Raw genomic sequence first — 17656 nt, forward strand, 5'->3', positions numbered from 1 at the left:
GTGTACCTGAAGATACCTAGGAATGTTCAAGATGGTGCAATGAATTATACATATTCACCTGATGGTAGGGTGCTTTGATGTCTTCCTGAATAAAACACATGGGGATTTCTTTCTGGTTTGAGTTTGTAAATCTTGGAATTCATTGCTCGTTAAAGGGAACTTCAGGTAATTAGGTGATGACACTCTTTGGTACATAACATCTTCCCCTACCATACTACATCTCTAAATATCTATAGTTATTTGTCATAATAGTGAAAATTATTATTATGGAAACCAAGAAGTCTTGAAGTACTTTGATCATTTCTTCAATTCTGTACTGTCCAACAAGCATTTATTTGACCATCTACTAAGTGCAAGGAAAGGTGGTAGGCTCTGGTAATACACGAAGACAGCATAATAAACAGTTCCTGTATTCAAGAAGCTTACATTCTCCTGGAGGGCCGTGAGAGAACCCAGGGATATAATATGATGGGGGTACATAAGGAAGGAATAAGCATTTATTATGTGTCAGGAACTATGTTAAGTGCTTTACAAATATTGTCTCATTTGTTCCTCACAACAATCCTGAGGCATTATTATTCCCATTTTGCAATTGAGGAAACTGAGTAAGACAGAGGTTCAGTGACTTGTCACGCTTGTCTAAGTGTCTGTGGCAAGATTTGAACTCAGGTCTTCTTGACTCCTGGTCCAGCTCTCTCCACTGTGCCACTTAGCTGCATGTAAACAGATCAGGCACAGTCAACTATTTCCCAATAGCAGGGTACATATTTTGAAAACAAGTGATTTTGTCAAGACCCCAAATTAGTTTGCTGGCTTGATGCAGAATCCACCTAAACATGGTGGCAAATTAGATCTAGATGTAAGTAGTAGAATTCTTTCTGATTTTTTAAATATTTTTATTTTTAGTTTTCAACATTCACTTTTATAAGATTTTGAGTTCTAAATCCCCTTCCCCTTTCCCCTCCCCAACATGGCATGCCATCTGCTATAGGCTATACATGTACAATCATATTTAGCATTTTTTCACTTTAGTCATGTTGTGAAAGAAGAATCAGAACAAAAGGAGTCTTTGATATTTTAGATTAAAGTGTTGGGGGAGTACTTAAAAAAGGTCAGTGGCAGTACATATAAAAATCCATGATGATTTTGGGAGGAGGTGAAAAGTGAGCATTAACATTGAGGTGGTCAATGAAGCCTTCTGGTAGGAAGTGTCTTAATGAGCTGAATCATGAAAGAAGTTAGGCATTCTGAGAGGTAGGATGCCCTGAGAGGACAGGGGACTCTTGAGGCATGGGGGACCACCTATGGGGAGATAGAGAAATAGGAGCAGAAATACCAAGTTCAGTAAAACAACCAGGAGGACATTCTAGCTGAGACCACAACCCCGTATCCACCCCACCTCACGTCCAGTACTCCTAAGACAAGTGTCAAGGACTTCTCTAAAATACAAACAAGATAGCAGAAAGATTGTTCTCTTCTGCCCCATTCTAATTCTTTCTGTGTTCACATTTCAATGAGATCAATTCTTATCTTAGAATATATAACTGAATGGTTTCACTTCGATGCACAAGTATATCTAGTATGGGTTTTAAGAGCTCTGTTGAGGTTTTGAAGATTTCTTGTGGAAGCTACTGTTAACAGACACAGGTTTTTTTTTTTTCCAGTAGATATTTATAAAACATTTTCTCTATATATCACACTTCCCCAAATGTTTGCATTTGTTTTCCTTTTCCAAAAAAATGCTTTAAAAGTGGTAATATGACTTTCTTTTCAGACTGTTATTTTATTCCACATCTAAGTATAGCAGTAGTGTCTGTGTCCAGTTTCCATATGACAGTAAATACACAGAGAAAAAAAACTTTGGGAGGAAAAACATCAAAGATGGATTTTTTTTTTCTCTTTTGGCGTTGGAAGAATTGTTGAAATCTTAGTTTTGATATATAAAGTGTCATGATTTTTTTACTCCAGTCATTACATATGCCAGCATTTTCTTGGCACATTGCTGTGAATTCAGGAACTTTCTACATGGTAGTGTTTCATCCAAACAAGTTTGAGAATGTGAAGATATGACAGCAGGCAATACCAAAGACCAGTTACATGAGGTGGGTGCTAATGAGAAGCCAACTTAGTTGAGACTAGATCGGTCTGGAGGTATAAATCAGTAGCTTCTCTTATGGTCCTTAATTTTTTTTTAAATTATGATTCAAATAACCTGAAGGTTAAGTTAATTGCATTTTCGTATGGAACCTTTTGAAATATGATGAACTCTGAAAACTTTTAGACCTTGGGAAGATATAATTAGAGAAAGGTTTTTAACATGTATGAGACACTACAAGCTGAAACTTTTTTCTGGAGTTGGCCTTGTCTTTTCTCCACCAAGGTACTTTGACTACTAAAAGTAATTATATACTTATGTACATATTATAAATATATTAAAAGGATACTTGTAAAATGTGTGGTTCTTCTGAATGATGGAAAAACTGGGGTGGGGAATCCTCAGGGTGACATACTGGCTGTGTAACAGAATGGAGTGAATTAATCCAAAAGTGTGCCCCATGACTCCCATAACTGTTGCTTTTTAAAGCACCTCCCTGAAGTTAGAGTTGAGCAAAAGGCTGCAGTGAGGGAGGGTAGGACAAGCATATCAGATTTATGGGGTGTTCCAAGGACTTAAGGTGAGATCAGGAATTATTTCCTTTTAATCGTTGTTACCCTAGCAGCTAGCACAGTGTCTGGCATATAGTATCCACTTAACGAAAGCTTTTCGATTCATTGATTAGAAATTATAGTGCTGGAAAGCATTCCTTTAGATCTAATTTCAGTTTGCATTATACTCTACAAGGGAGTTAGAGTCTTTTTTCTATAAATTTTTTTTTGAAATAGTGATAACTTCCATTAATATAGCACTTTTAAGACTTGCAAAATGCTTTACAATCATCTCATTTTATCCTCACACTTTTGTGAAGTAAGTACTATTATTACTCCCATTTTACAGATGAAGAAACTGAGACAGAGATTAAATGATTTGTCACATACCTAGTTAGAACTTGAATTAAGGACCTCCTCACACTTGATGCAGCTTTTTATCCACTGTGCCTCCAGGATGCCTGGTCTCCCCCATTTAGTACTTATTCAATTGAATATTTGAGCCCAAGTATAAGACTTTACATTTAACCACATTAAATTCATCTTTGTAGCCTTAGCAAATAGAGATCTTTTAAAACATTGATTCCAATATATTAATACTCCTTTCCATATATGCTTAACAAATCTCAATAATTACAGATTTAATAAGCACAGGATCATAGATTTAGACCTGGAAGGGAGTTCATGTAATCCAATTCCCTCATTTTTATACATAATAAAACTAGAGTTGAAGTAATTTGAACTCATCTTCTTAATTTGTACTGAACACTTGGAGACTTCTATGTCTTTATTCAAGTCATTGATAAAAATATAGAATATATACATGGTCTTATGGTATGCTACTAGAAACTCTTTCCCAGCTCCCATCTCAAAATCTTTTTTGACTTTAATACACTCCTTTTGGGTTTCATTGTTTCACTAGGAATTCATCGGGCTCACCTCAAGCCCATCTTTCTCTGTCATAATTAGTGGGATGAGAAATTTGTTAAATGGCCTGTTAAAATTCATATGCACTGTCTATGATGTTTTAAAATGTTGATGCCTATGTTAGAGTAGTCAAGAATGGAATCTGTTTAGAAGTGAGCATGGCTGGCCTGGGTACTTCCTTAGATGGAGATTCTAGTCAGAAATGCTCCATTTGGGATAGGAGCTTCAAAGGTGGAGGCATCTCCAAATTGAGAAGGCATCTGGGGAGGAGGTAGAAAAGTCCAGAGAGTAAAGGAGTTGAGCTGTGTTGGAAGTTAACAATTATTGGCAACCTAGGCATTTTATGGGTTGCTAGAATTTTGCTAAAAATTTGTTAAACATTTAAAAGGATTTTGTCAAGAAATACTCCATTTGGTCCTATGCCATAGTGCTCATTCTTAAGTTGTATGTGCATCAATCAAATCCATTTATACAGGTAGTAGCTAATGGATGGAAAGAGAAAAATATCCATAGAAAGTGAGAAAATGAAGTGAATTTTTCTTGGAGTGCTTAGTAATACAAACTTAATTTTTTGGTTTTTAAAGATAATCAACCATGTATTTACATTTTAAGTAGTATGTAAACCTGGAGGAGGAGTTAATAATTAAACAAAATAGAAAACTGAATGCCCTTAGAAAACTGTTTTAAAGATGAATATTTAACTTACTGGAAATGCTCACATTTCTGTTCTTTAGATAATTCTTTTTGTTTGTTTGTTTGTTTTGTTTTTAGGCAATTGGGGTTAAGTGACTTGCCCAGGGTCACACAGCTAGTAAGTGTCAAGTGTTTGGTCTGAGGTCGGATTTGAACTCAGGTGCTCCTGACTTCAGGGCTGGTGCTCTATCCACTGCGCCACCTAGCTGCCCCTCTTTAGATAATTCTTGAAGAAAGTAGGTGTGAAATTTAATGGCTTTTAAATTTTAATTTTTTTATAACTCTCAGTCTGTTTCACCAATATTTCCTGTTATGTCCATCTTTTCTTCCCAGAGAGCCACCCATACAGCAAAAAATAAAAAGGGAGGAAAAATACTGTACAGATCAGCAAATCTAACCAATACATCAACCATGATGGTATAACCTCCTATATTTGCGTCTAACAAAGAAACAAGGGGATTTATCCTTTATCTTCTTTAAACCCAAACTTTGTCATGATCATTTCATATCAGTTTTGATTGTTCTGTTGCTTTTTACCTACATTTACTAAATGATCTATGTAGGATTTGAACTTAGGTCTTCCTGAGTCCAAGTTCAGCACTCTGTTGGATTTATCACCTAGTTTTTACAACACAGTCATTTTCCATTAGGTCCATATACTTCAGTTGGGTTAGTCCAGGGGTGGGGAACCTGTGGCCTCAAGGCCACGTGTGGCCCTCTAGGTCCTCACATGTAGCTCTTTGACTATAGGCCACAGGTTCCCCACCCCTGGTTTAGCCAGTCCTCAGTAGATGGGCATCTATCCTGTTCCCAGTTTTTTGCTACAAGAATGAAAAGTTCTGATATAATTATTTCTCATTATGTTCTTTTTCTCATTGTTTCTGTATAGGCCATTTAATAGCTCTTAACAGATTATTTACAGTTTTAAGGAAAAATCAGAGATTTATTATATCCTTTGGCCTAAAATGGTTGAATCCTAGAGTATCTTAGATGACTTAATCCAACATTTCAGTTTTGGTTTGGGGAGTAAATTTTTTCTGAAAGGGTTTTTTGTTGTTGAATTCTTTAAAAAGGAATACATTTATTTTTTCTAGTTTGAAGGAGTATATTTGTTTTGGTATCCTTATTCCTTGGATTTGTAATCATGAATAAAAACTCATTCTAGGCATTGTTTCAGGAAAAGGAAATAATCACTGAGTTCTGTGTAAATGGATTTTTATTTTCTCTAAAGCAAAGACTGTGAGGATAAATCGATCCAACATTTAACTGGTATAAATAAGGATAATAACTCTTATAAAACTGGAACAACTTAAACCCTACTTTTAAAAAAATTCTATTTAAATTTTCAAATGTATTTTAAAAATACTTTTTATGATTTAAAAAATAGTTAGCTTATTAACTGCCTACTACTTGATCTGTGCCTTTGGATTACGTTAACACCAGCATCACAGAAATGGAGAAAGTACAAATTCATAAAGATGTATATAGATACAATGACTTTATGTGGTATCAGGTTGACTTTCAACTATCTGACTAATATAAGGTGTCCCAAAAGACAGTGCAGTTTTAAACTTTAATAGATTAAATTATTTGCATAAGAATATCATCAGCCAATAAATAAAATAATCTACTAAGTGGTTATGATATTCTAGGCACTAATAATAATAGCTAGCATTTACATAGCACTTTAACGTTTGTGAAGGACCTCACAAATATTATCTCATTTGATTCTCACAGTAACTCTGAGAGGTAGGTGCTATTATTATTTTCAGTTTTACAGAGGAAGAAATTGAGGCAGACAGAGATGAAGTGACTTGCCCAGAGTCACACAACTAGTAAGTGTTTGAGGTCAACTTAGAACTTCGGTCTCCTGATTCTACCTATTGAGTCACCAGCTGCTGCAAGTACAAAATACTAGAGAGAGGGACTCTAAAACTGATTTTCAATTTTCAGTTCAGAAATTTTCAATAAGAAGGTACATATTTATGGTAGGAAGCAAGTTAATCTAACTTTTCTTTCCTTAATTTATTCCTTTGTTATGTTTAAATTTTGGTTATTGTTCAGTCTCGGCTGATTTTTCATGACCTCATTTGGGGTTTTCTTGGCAGAGATACAGCAGTGGTTTGCCATTTTCTTCTCCAGCTCTTTTTACAGATGAGGAAACTGAGGCAAACAGGGTGAAGTGACTTGCCCAGGGTCACATAGATAGTAAGTGTCTGAGGCCATATTTGAACTCAGGAAGATGAGTCTTTCTCACTCCAGGTCTGGCACTCTCCACCATGCACTGAGTTACCTGCTCATGTCTAAATTAGACTGATGTAATTCTCAAACTCCCATGATCTATTTTTGGGCTCAGCATTATGCTCTACTTCCACTGGAACTTTTCTGTAATTTTTTTTTTTTTTGGTTGGGTTCCAAATAACAAGCAAAACACTAACATAAAGGGAACGTTTGGAAAGCTTGCTGGCCAGTAGATGTAACTTTTGACTAGGAAACTAAGAGCTGCTGAATATTTGTTCTGTGTGTTTTTAAATTTCAGAGGAACAACAAGCGGTCTGTGATCATGCATTCTCCATGGATTTTTTCTTTATTTATAATCCCCAGTTATACTGGTGTGGTTGAGGACTCTGTGCCCCAGTTTCCAGATTGTTATAAGTAATTGAGGTGCACATTACCCTGAATCTGACTCCAGGGCCAGCGCTCTATCCACTGCCCCACCTAGCTACATTGTACCAGAGAAGCAGTTTTCAAAGTGTGGTCCAGCTAGCCCTGGGGGTATTCCCAAGACCCTTTCAGCAAGTCTTCAAAGTTAAAACTATTTTCATAATAATACTAAGATGTTTAATTTTGAATATGGTAAATACCAATAGATATAACTCGCATCAATCAAAGCTCTTGGGGGGAGGGGTTCCCCAGTAATTTTTAATAATGTAAAGGAAGTCCTAAACCAAAACGTTTGAGAACTACTGTACTAGAACATATCAAATTTTGATGAAGTAAGCTATGATTCTTACTTTGATCAAGTGAAATGGTTTTAGTGTAGTAGAAAGAACATTACATGAAGCTGGGAGTCAGTAGACCTGGCTCTGCCCCAATCAGATTGTTTGACTTTTGGCCAGACATGTCTTCTCTTTGGATTTGTTTTCTTTATCTAGAAAATGAGAGGGTTGAATTAAATGATTCCTTAGGTCCTTCCAGCTCAAATATTTTAGGGTTCTTCAAGAACAATTTCCATGTATCTTCCTTCTCTTTGGATTAAGAAGAACTAAAAGATGTTGGCTAGCATCATTTTACCCTTATGGGTCATAAAATCAAAATAATTTAATTTAATTTTATTATTTCACAATATTTTGACACTTAATAACTAATGAAACCTCTCCATAAAATACATTTTCTCTAAAGTTAAATAGAATATTTAACAGATTAAATATATGATTTCTACTGATGGCGTTTTTATAGTTTACTTATTGTTAACATAATGCAAGGATATACCTTATGATTTTAATAGTCTAGTACCAGCATAGTCTGGTATATTTGACCTGACCTGATCTGGCTCCTTCCTGATGGCAATGCTTTCTTTGTTACCCTCTTTCTCATATTGGTTGGTAACACATTCATTCACTTATGCCTTACTCACTGATCATAGTGCTGGATTTGGAATAGTTTTTGCTCCCCAGTGCCCCTTCCATCATCATTTGGCAGCCTCTCTCTTGCTTTAAGCTTTGTTCTGTCCAAAGTTTTTACCTAATTCAGATCCTGATGGCTATTATCTCGATCCCCAGGACATTCTACTTTCTTCCTCAAGGAGCTCAGTATTTGATTTGTAGACTTTATTTTTTGTCTCTTTTCCAGTTCCTTCCCCATATGAGGGGATTTTAACACACATTTTGAAGCTTTATCAAATATCCTAACTTCCTGGGTCCTTAATCAACTAAATTTATATGACCACTCCACCTCAGCTATACGTAGAAATGGACACACCCTTGATATTATCATCACTGACAAGTGTTCCACTTCCAATGTTTGTCAACCTATCAATTCATATGTGTGTACATATATGTAACATGCATATGTGGGTATAAATATGCATATATATATTCACATAGATTTAAATGGATGTAATTCTAGATAAAGATATTCAGCTCTAATCTCTCTCCTGACCTTTACCTACTGCCTTTTGGACATTGTGACTTGGATGTCTCATTGCTGTCTTAAAATCAACCTGTCTGAACAGATCTCATTATCTTTCCCCAAATCTTCCCTTCTCTTGAACTTCCCAATTGCTGTTGAGGGTACTGCCAGCCTCCTAGTCACCCAAGTTAATGACCTCAATGTCATCCACAATATCTTACTCTAACTCAACTCACATCCAGTCTGTTGCCAAATCTTATTTCTTTCTTTGCAATGTCTCCTCTGTATGTTGCCTTCTCTTTACTCACACAGCCATCACCCTTATCACTTTTAACTTAGTTGTTGTAATACCCTTCTGTTCCAATCCATCCTTTACTCACCTGCCAAAGTGATTTTCCTAAAGCATCTGTCTAATCCTATCATCTTCTCTCCCTACTCAATAAAACTCCAGTGACTATCACCTCCAGAACCAAATATAATAAAGTCTTTAGTTTGACACATAAATCTCTCTATATTGCTGTCTGCCTCAGTTTCTGCATCTGCAAAATGTCGATAATAATAGCATCTACCCCATCTCTCCAGGGTACCTAAAATAATATTTGCATAGCACTTTATTTAAAGCTCTATAGAAATATTGTTGTTATGTTTAATAATGATAATTGTTATTATTAGTCATACCTTGGTTCCTTCCTACCATTCTAGTCTTCTTATATTTTCTTCCTCCTCACACACTCTATGAGCTAGTTCCACAGGCTACATGCTATTCCTCAAACATCATCCTCTCTTTCTGGTCTCCCACCATACCTTTGCATTGGCTGACTCTCAGCCTTGGAATACTTTGCTTCCTCATCTTTGCCCCTTAGTTTCCCTGGCTTTCTTTAAGTTTCAACTCTATTTCTACCTTTTACAGGAGTCCTTTCCCAGTTCCCTCTAGTTGCTAATGCTTTGCCCTCTAAATTTCTATCCCATCTACTCCATGCCTAACTTGTATCTACCTAGTTATTTACATGTAATTTCCCCCTTTAGAGTGTGAGGTCCTTGATAATAGGGATTATTTTTACCTTTCCTTGTATCCTCTGGGCTTATCATGGTGCTGAGCAGATAATAAACAATTTATAAATTTTTTATTGATTTTTATTTTTAGCATTGTACTTATTTGTTGTTGTTGTCTTTAAAAATTTTATTGATATAGTTTGTTTTTGCATCTCCTTCATTTCCACATAAAATACATTCCCTCTTTCCTATCAGAGTATTTTAAAAAGAATGTTTATTATTTATGTTTCTATAGGGGCCGCTGGTGGCATAGTGGATAAGAGCATGGGCCTGGAGTTAAGAAGTTCTGAGTTCAAATATGACCCCAGATACTTACTAGCTATATGACTTTGTGCAAGTCACTGAATCTCTATTTGGCTCAGTTTCCTCAACTGTAAAATGGAGATAATATCAACATCTACCTCCTAAGGGGACTATTGTGAGGATCAAATAAGATAATATAACTATATTATATAACTATAAATAAGATAATATAATTATAAATAAGATAATATAACTATATAACTATAAAGCAAAAAAGATATCAAGAAATATTTTAAGTACAAAAGTAACACTAAAAGCTAAAAAGTCTTAAAGTATAATAGACACTATTGGTAACTATATTTTCCCACATTTCTCTAATTTTTCATATTCATCATTATGGCCCAGTTATATTTTAGTACATTCATATACCACAGATCAGTCATTTCCTAATTAGTGGGCACATTTTTGTCAAATGAGTGACATTACTTAGCTTGGTGGTGGATTGAATCTAGATTTAGATAGAATTCTTTCCTGTGTCAGAGATTAAGAGTTATTCAACAATTATCTCATTTGATCTTCTAGGTAGAATCTCAGAATCACAAGAAACCTGAAAGGTCATTTATCCAACCTCTACTTTGAGCATCAATGCCCTTTACAAAATCTCAGCCTATTCAGCCTCTGCTTGAACATCTTTCAACATGAGAACTAAACTTCTGTTTACATTAAACCAAAATCTACCTTACCTCCCTTTGACTTTCATCCTTTGGTCCTAGTTATATGTTTGTACAGTGGTAGTGTGTGTGTGTGTGTGTGTGTGTGTGTGTGTGTGTGTGTGTGTGATTAGTTCAGTATTTTGTCCTTGTAATGAGTTTTGCTTACACTTCTTTGAGGCTAGTCTGTTCCCACTGAATCTTCTCTGTACTATGCTTTACTTTTCCTAGCCTAAGTTCTTTGAATTTGTTAATTTCCCTTTCTTTCTTTTAACTTCTTTGTTTATTTCCTACCTCTTTTGATTCTTCTCTTTCATTGCCTGAAAAAACATTCCCTCCCAGTTTTCCTCAAGCCTTTTATATTCTTTAGTTGTAGCCTTTTCCAACAAATTTGCTTTGCTTGACTTTCCCAATATTTTCCTTCTCCTGCAACATATTTTCTGAATCACAAGTTAAACTCCTTGTTTCTTCTTTATTCTTTTTGTATCTCTCATGAGGATAAAGACCCTGAACTATCACATTTGACCTCCCTTTTCTATTCCTTTTCTGTGCCTTTATTCTATGCCTTTGCGGATCTTACCTCATCCTTCATATTTTCTGTTATCCAACTCACAGAAATGTCAGTTAATGGAAGAAGCAATGACAGATGGAAGTAGCATCATATGGTTGGAGCAGCCCCATGTTCCAAGTTTTGCTGATGGGAGGGTACCGTGCAACAATTCAGTTTTACTACATGCAAGGGACTAGGCTAGATGCTGCGGATACAATGACAAAAACAAAACGCCTGTCTCCAAAAGGGACTGGCATTCTTTTCAGAAGAGTCAATCTATATTGTTCTAATACAAGGTAACCTGAAGAAGGATAGAGCACAAGTCTGGATGACCACCTGTCTGGGATGTTGAAGAGTAATTTTTTTTTTAAGAGTAATTCTTTAGGTAGTTTTTCTAACTAGGATCCAAGGACTCTCAAGGGGTCTGTTGATGGATTGGGGGGGAGTTGTGTCTGTGAATGTGGGATGGGAAAAATTACATCTTTATTTTCATTAATTTCTAACTAAAATTTAGCATTTCCTTCAGTTACTGAAAAACCTTATTCTTAGAAGAAACCCAGAAGTGTTACCAGACTGACAAAGGAGTCCATAAAAGGTGGAGAACCCCTGTTCTGTAGAGTGAGAGAAAAAATTAGGTGAATTCTATGGGTCTCTCCTCCTCTTAGCCCTTGAGCCAGGCAAAAGTAAAGTGATGAAAGCAAAGTCAAAGCTGTACTAAGGCACATTACTTAGACTGCAGAAGGACTTATGGGTTAGATAGAGACAATGAAAGAGTCAGGAGGGAACAGCAAAAGAAAATCAAATGCCTGCTCATCAGATACAGAAACACTCAATTTTAAAAGTATTTCTGTGTAATGTATATATAAGCATAAACACATATGTACATCATATATATTATATATGTACAATACATACACTTAGTAGTTGCTTGGAATAGTGGCTAGAGAGCCAGCTTTGAAGTTATTAAAACTTTCATTCAAATCCCTTCTATGACTTAGGCCATATGACTTTAGACAAGTCATTTAAGTTCTCAATGCTTTAGAAAGCTCTCTAAAACTATAAAGTTGCTGGGAAGATGTCACATTGGTAGAGGGAGTAACTCACCTCAAAATTCTCTAAATGAATGAAGTAATAATTTCAGAATTCTCTATATGAATAAAAGAATAATTCCAGACCTTATTGCATAGATGTGTGTATGTAAGTGCTTCCAGCTTTAGAAGACATTTTACATCATAACAATCCTGGGAGGTTAAGTTCTATTATAATCCCTATTTTACAGATGAGGATACTGAGGCAAAAAGAGTTTAAATTATTTGCCCCGAGTCACATAGCCAATGAAGTGTCTGAGACAGGATTTCCTGACTACAGGTCCAGTATTTTATGCACTGGGCCACCTCATTGCCAATATGTTATGCATATTTTTGTTGTTCAATTGTTACCTACTCTTCATGACTCGATTTGGGGTTTTCTTGGCAAAGATGCTAGAGTGGTTTGCCATTTCCCCAGCTTCCCCAGCTCACTTTACAGACTGGGGAACTGAGGCAAACAGGGTGAAATGACTTGCCCAGGGTCACACAGCTTGTAAGTGTTGAAGGGTGGATTTGAACTCCAGTCTTCCTGATTCCAGGCCTGGCCCTCTATCCACTGTGCCATATACATTATAAATAGATTACTCCACACTGAGAAATTTCTCTAGCACCACTTCCTCCCAGAGTAATGAATAGAGTTTCTATAATTCCTAGTCCTCTTTTTCATTTTATTGAATTGTTTATGAAAGGAAAATTTAAGGTCAGGCTTCTCAGTAAGAAGTCTTAATTTCAGTTATATTGTATCCATTCTTTTATTTTACCCTTTTGCTAATTTCCTCTTTATCCTCATAAACAAAAAAAGCTCTTCACTGTGGGACTAGATGAGAAATGATTAGCTTTATTGGTGCATTTAATTGTCAAGTTCTGTTTCTAGGATACCTCAGAAAAACAGATGTTCATTTTAAACCAGTCAAGACAATATTGATCATAAGTTGTTTTCTGACTTTTAAATTTCTTTATATAATCCCATGGTAAACAGTTTAATTCAACCATTAAATTAAAAGAGCAATGCCTTAGAACCAATGCCAAGGGATGGTAGAATAATAAAAACTAAATTTAGGAACAGAAAAACTTGGTTTAAAATTTAGCTCTTTTCTTCACTAGTAGGCTGACCTTGAGTTAACTTCTCTGAGTTTCAGTTTCAAAATCTGTAGAATGGGGATAGTCATGACAACTGACATTTGGTTCCTTCTTTCATTTTTACAAAGTACTTTACATACTTTATTTCATTTGATTCTCACAACCACCCTGGGAGATAGGGGCTAACTGTAGTTATTATCTTCATTTTTTACACTTGAGGAAACTAAGGCTTAGACATACAATGAATGTCAGAAATAGGTTTCAAGCCTGTAGCTTTCTGATTCCAAGTTTAGCATCTATTAACTCTAAGACATTCCTTCCAATGATACTTGCACTATTTTCTAGGGCTGTTGTGGGTATCAAACATTATACATATACACATAATGTACAGAGTGGTTAGGTGGCACAAGACTTGGAGTCAGGAAAACAAGTTCAAATTCTGTTTCAAACATTTACTAGCTGTATGAAGATGGGCAAACATAACTATCATCATTACCACCATTACCACCACCATCATCACTAACATTTATATCATTCTTATGATGTGTCAGGCACTGTGGTAAGCACAAATATTATTTTTTCTTATCCTCACTAACAATCCTGGGAGGTAGTTGTTATTATCATTCCCATTTTACAGAGAAAGAAACTGAGGCAAACATAGGCTAAGTGACTTATCCAGGGTTACACAGTAAATGTCTGAGCCAGGATTTGAACTTGGGTCTTCCTGATTCCAAGGCCAGGGCTTCTTCCAGTGCACCACCTAGCTGCTCCTTATTTGAATCTCAATGTTCTCATCTGTAAAATGGGGATAGTAATAGCAATTATCTCACAATGTTGTTGTGAGAATCTAATGAGATGAAATATGTAAAGTGCTATATAAATGGTAACTATTATTATTATTAAATAGAAGTGTTTTGTAAATTGTAAAGCGCTTTGTAAAATGGTAGCTGCTCTCCTTTCCTATGCAAGAATGAAGCAATATATGTTAACATTTTCTTGTGATTATTTTGGGTTTTCTAGAATATTGAGGTAATTATTTGGGTATATTTAATTGTAAAATAGTAATAATGCCTAGTACTTTGGCTTTGTTTTCAGCAATCTAGTAATTCAGATAGTAGTCATTGAATATGCTCCGTAACTAGTTGATATGATATTCACTAAGGCCAAGATTTATGAGTCATGGGAAGAACAGTTTGTTTTGAATTAAAAAACTAGCATAAATATGGCAAAGAAATGAATGAAAATGTGAAACCATCTGTCTGTCTAGATAGTAATGCCAAGTTAGTGTTTACTATAAACAATACAATTTGTTCAAGTCCACTTCTTAAAAGGCAAGTGTTCTTGTCCTTAAAAAACGGAAAAGAAATCCACTTATTCTGGATTCTCCACCTCACACTCATACAGGTATCTGGATAGTAGTCATTCCAAATAATAAGAGAAGGAAATCCAGAAAGATTCTCCAAGCTCTATTTAATACAGTTACTTATGGTCTTCCTTTGCCCGAAAATATTTCTTTAGAGCTGCAAATGAGTAAATAAATTGGTCTGACTTTCATCACTTTGTTGCCCCCCTCCCTTAGAGTAGGAATGAATGATAAAGGAATGAGTGGTTGACTTTGTTCCTCATTTTAAAAAAAAACGACCTTGCAAGAAAGTGTTGTATTAGTACATTATAGTAATAACAACAGCATTATATAACACTTTTAAAATTGCAAAGCACTTTACAAATTTTACCTCATTTTATCCTCACAACAGCCCTGGGAGGTAGGCACTATTATTATTCCCATTTTGCAAATGAGGAAACTGAGGCAAAGAGAAATTAGGTAATTTGCCCAGAATCACAAGGTTAGTAAATACCTGTGGTAGCATTTAAACTCAGGTCTTCCAGGCTCCAAGTCCAGCATTATCCAATAGGTGGAGCTAGCAATAAAAATACCAATAGTCCAAATCTTGCTGAGTTTTTTCACCCCTCCCCCCATGTGCAACACATTAAAAAAAAATCTTTTCATGAAAGTTGTCAGTGGCCTTAACTGTGAAAAAATAGATGTAGACTTTCCCCCTTACCTGTGGATGATTTCCATGCTTATATTGTATCTTTAAAATTCTATTGGTGGATCTAGATCTCTAAGATTTTATAATTTCATCTCAATTGCCTTGGCATCACCAAAATCACAGTATATCCATATCTCTATCTCTTTCTTTCTTTTTCATGCCCAGAGCTACTGTTCTACCTTATTAACTTAAAACTACACTATTTCAACATTATCCTATTTGGTTTTTAATGTTTCCTTACACCAATTTCATCTTCCTCTCACAAGATGAATGTTACAGAAACACCATTTTGTTAGTCTCCCTTATTCATATCCCTTCATCAACTTCCTATTGCTCACAACAGAAAGTCCAAACTTCTTAATATGGCATTTAGGACTTGCCACAATTTGGCTTCCATTCAATTGCTTATCTCACTACTTTTTCCATCAACTTTCTTTCTTCTCCAGCCAGTCTGACCTGATAATTCCCATGCTTCAGACATTCCCTTATGCTTCATACTTTCCTCCTTCCTTTAGGGCCTACATCTTCTAAATGAAACAAGTTTCCTTGATTATCCCTAGCCAGTCTTTCTCTCCCTTCTTTTGAGTTCCTGTAGTCTTTATTCTTCGCACTTAATAATGAATAGTTTTAAAGTTTTGCAAAATGCTTCACATAATTCTCATTTGAGTCTTACAAAAACCACATGAGGTTAGGAATATTTTTAGGGTCCAGGACAGATTGTAGGAAATTCCAAACATTCTCCACAGATACAGATGGAAAACTCACCTGTAATTTACAGACTTAGAGAAGTGCCGGGAGTGACTGACTGAGAAGTTGTGACTTGCCCATGGCTACAAAAGGAAGTTGTCTCTTATGGTATTATGTGTGTATGTCTGGTTTAATAGGCTGTCTTATCTGCCCAACTATATGTTAACCTCCATCTCAAGGACTTTACTTTGTTGTACTCTGTGCCTTCCACAAACATCTCATAGTTTATTAGACTAGTAGGTGCCCAATAAATGTTTGGTAGTTGACAGATGGAAAAGCTTGGCTCTGCTGAGCCAAACAAATTCTTTTTTCTCCCATAGAATCAGAATTCCCAACATGGTCACTGGAGCAGAAAACTTCATTAGGTAATTGTTTTAGTATTTCGAAAAGGATTGGAAATCAAGAAGAAACACTTTTAAATGTGGGGGTAGGGTCCCAGAGAATAGCAGTATCCTGCTCTACTGCTAAGGTAATCTGAATTTTCTTATAGTTGAATATTAAAGCAAACCAGTGCTCCCCAGGTTCCTACAGACGTGATACTAAGCTCATTCCAAGTCAAACGTAGAGTCTGTCTTTTTCCAAAGCAAATAATTAAAGCAGAAATCAAAATTATAGTCGTTGCAGAGGTTCTTAAGGGGTGTTATCTTCAAATAGCGTCCTAGGGCGGAGAAAACTGTTACATTGTAACTCCTCTAAAGTACTGTAGGCTTAACCACTCCTCCACTTCGAAGAGGGTGAATCAGGAGCGACGTCGGTTTTCAGTGAGACATCTCAGTGCGTGTACCCGGGTGCCTCTGCATCTTGAGCAAAAGGAGGGGGCGGACAGGGAGGGGAGGGGACCGGGGACAAGAAAACCCATCCTCCTCTCTTTGCTGATTCCACATTACACTCGGGACTGTCTAGTCTGGCAGATGAAACTGGCTGAAAGGAGAGGAAAGTGACAAGCCGCTTGCCCCAAACCCTGGCAAGTCCCGGACACTACTGATCTGAAAGGTAACTTTTCTCCCTTGCTGTGATTCGTAGGGGGAGGGGGGACGCATCCGAAGGGAGTCTCCACCTTCCTGATTTGCTGGAAATGTGTCCAAGACTAGTCGGGAGCTGAGCTGGGCTGCGCGGGGCGGCTGACGCGTGGCTGGAGCTGCTGCTGCAGCTGCTGCTGCTGCTGCTGCTGCTGACCACCACCGTCGCCAGTCGTCACCGCGTCCCTCTCAAATTCTCAGGAAGCCTCACGGGCCCCAGACCCTGATTTCTCCTCTGGCGCCGGCAGCTGTTGGCTATTCTTACGCCCGTTGGCCAAGGTACATTCCTCGCTTTGCTTTTTCTTTTTGCAGAGATGGCTCGGGAGTGTGGGGGGAGGGAGCCCGGTTGAGTAGGATAGCTGGCCGCCAGCCTCTGTTTCCTTAGAGGCCCTAATTGAGCGAGGGAATTTTTAAAATACAGTCTTCTTTTCCATTTCTTCATTTGAATTAATGTTATTATTTTTAAAATTCCTGTTTCGAGGCGCCATTTTTAAAGTTAACACTTGGTGGTGGGTGGAGATTAGGGATTGGGGGACGAGCTGGGGTGGGGGAATCCTGTATGTACGAGACGGGGTTTCCTCTGTCCCCTCCTACACGCCGGCCCTTCCTCTTAGACCAGCCCTTGGACCGCAAAGAGGAAGGACAGCGATGCGGCGCAGCTGCCTCTGCAGCTCTCCTGGGGGCCTCCACGCCAGATGCCCCGCTTCCTTGCAGAGGT

At 36.9% G+C, this 17656-nt stretch overlaps 1 protein-coding gene across 11 annotated transcripts in view; it reads left to right on the forward strand.

The window, feature by feature from the left end:
- The window catches only part of LOC114053830 (band 4.1-like protein 3), a 291289-nt gene that overhangs the window by 89661 nt on the left and 183972 nt on the right, over window positions 1-17656 (forward strand). Inside the window, exon 1 of one of the 11 annotated variants that reach the window (XM_027876950.1) lies at window positions 16776-16912. The exons of 9 other annotated variants lie outside the window; for them this stretch is intronic. The gene's annotated coding sequence lies outside the window, so the exon portion shown is untranslated. Of the gene's footprint in view, window positions 1-16775; window positions 16913-17156; window positions 17218-17656 lie in introns of those variants that run through there. One more of the 11 variants, XM_027876953.1, reaches the window with a different exon arrangement.

This window comes from Vombatus ursinus, unplaced genomic scaffold (assembly GCF_900497805.2).
Source record: "Vombatus ursinus unplaced genomic scaffold, bare-nosed wombat genome assembly UNPS02014812.1, whole genome shotgun sequence".
NCBI classification, from domain to species: domain Eukaryota; kingdom Metazoa; phylum Chordata; class Mammalia; order Diprotodontia; family Vombatidae; genus Vombatus; species Vombatus ursinus.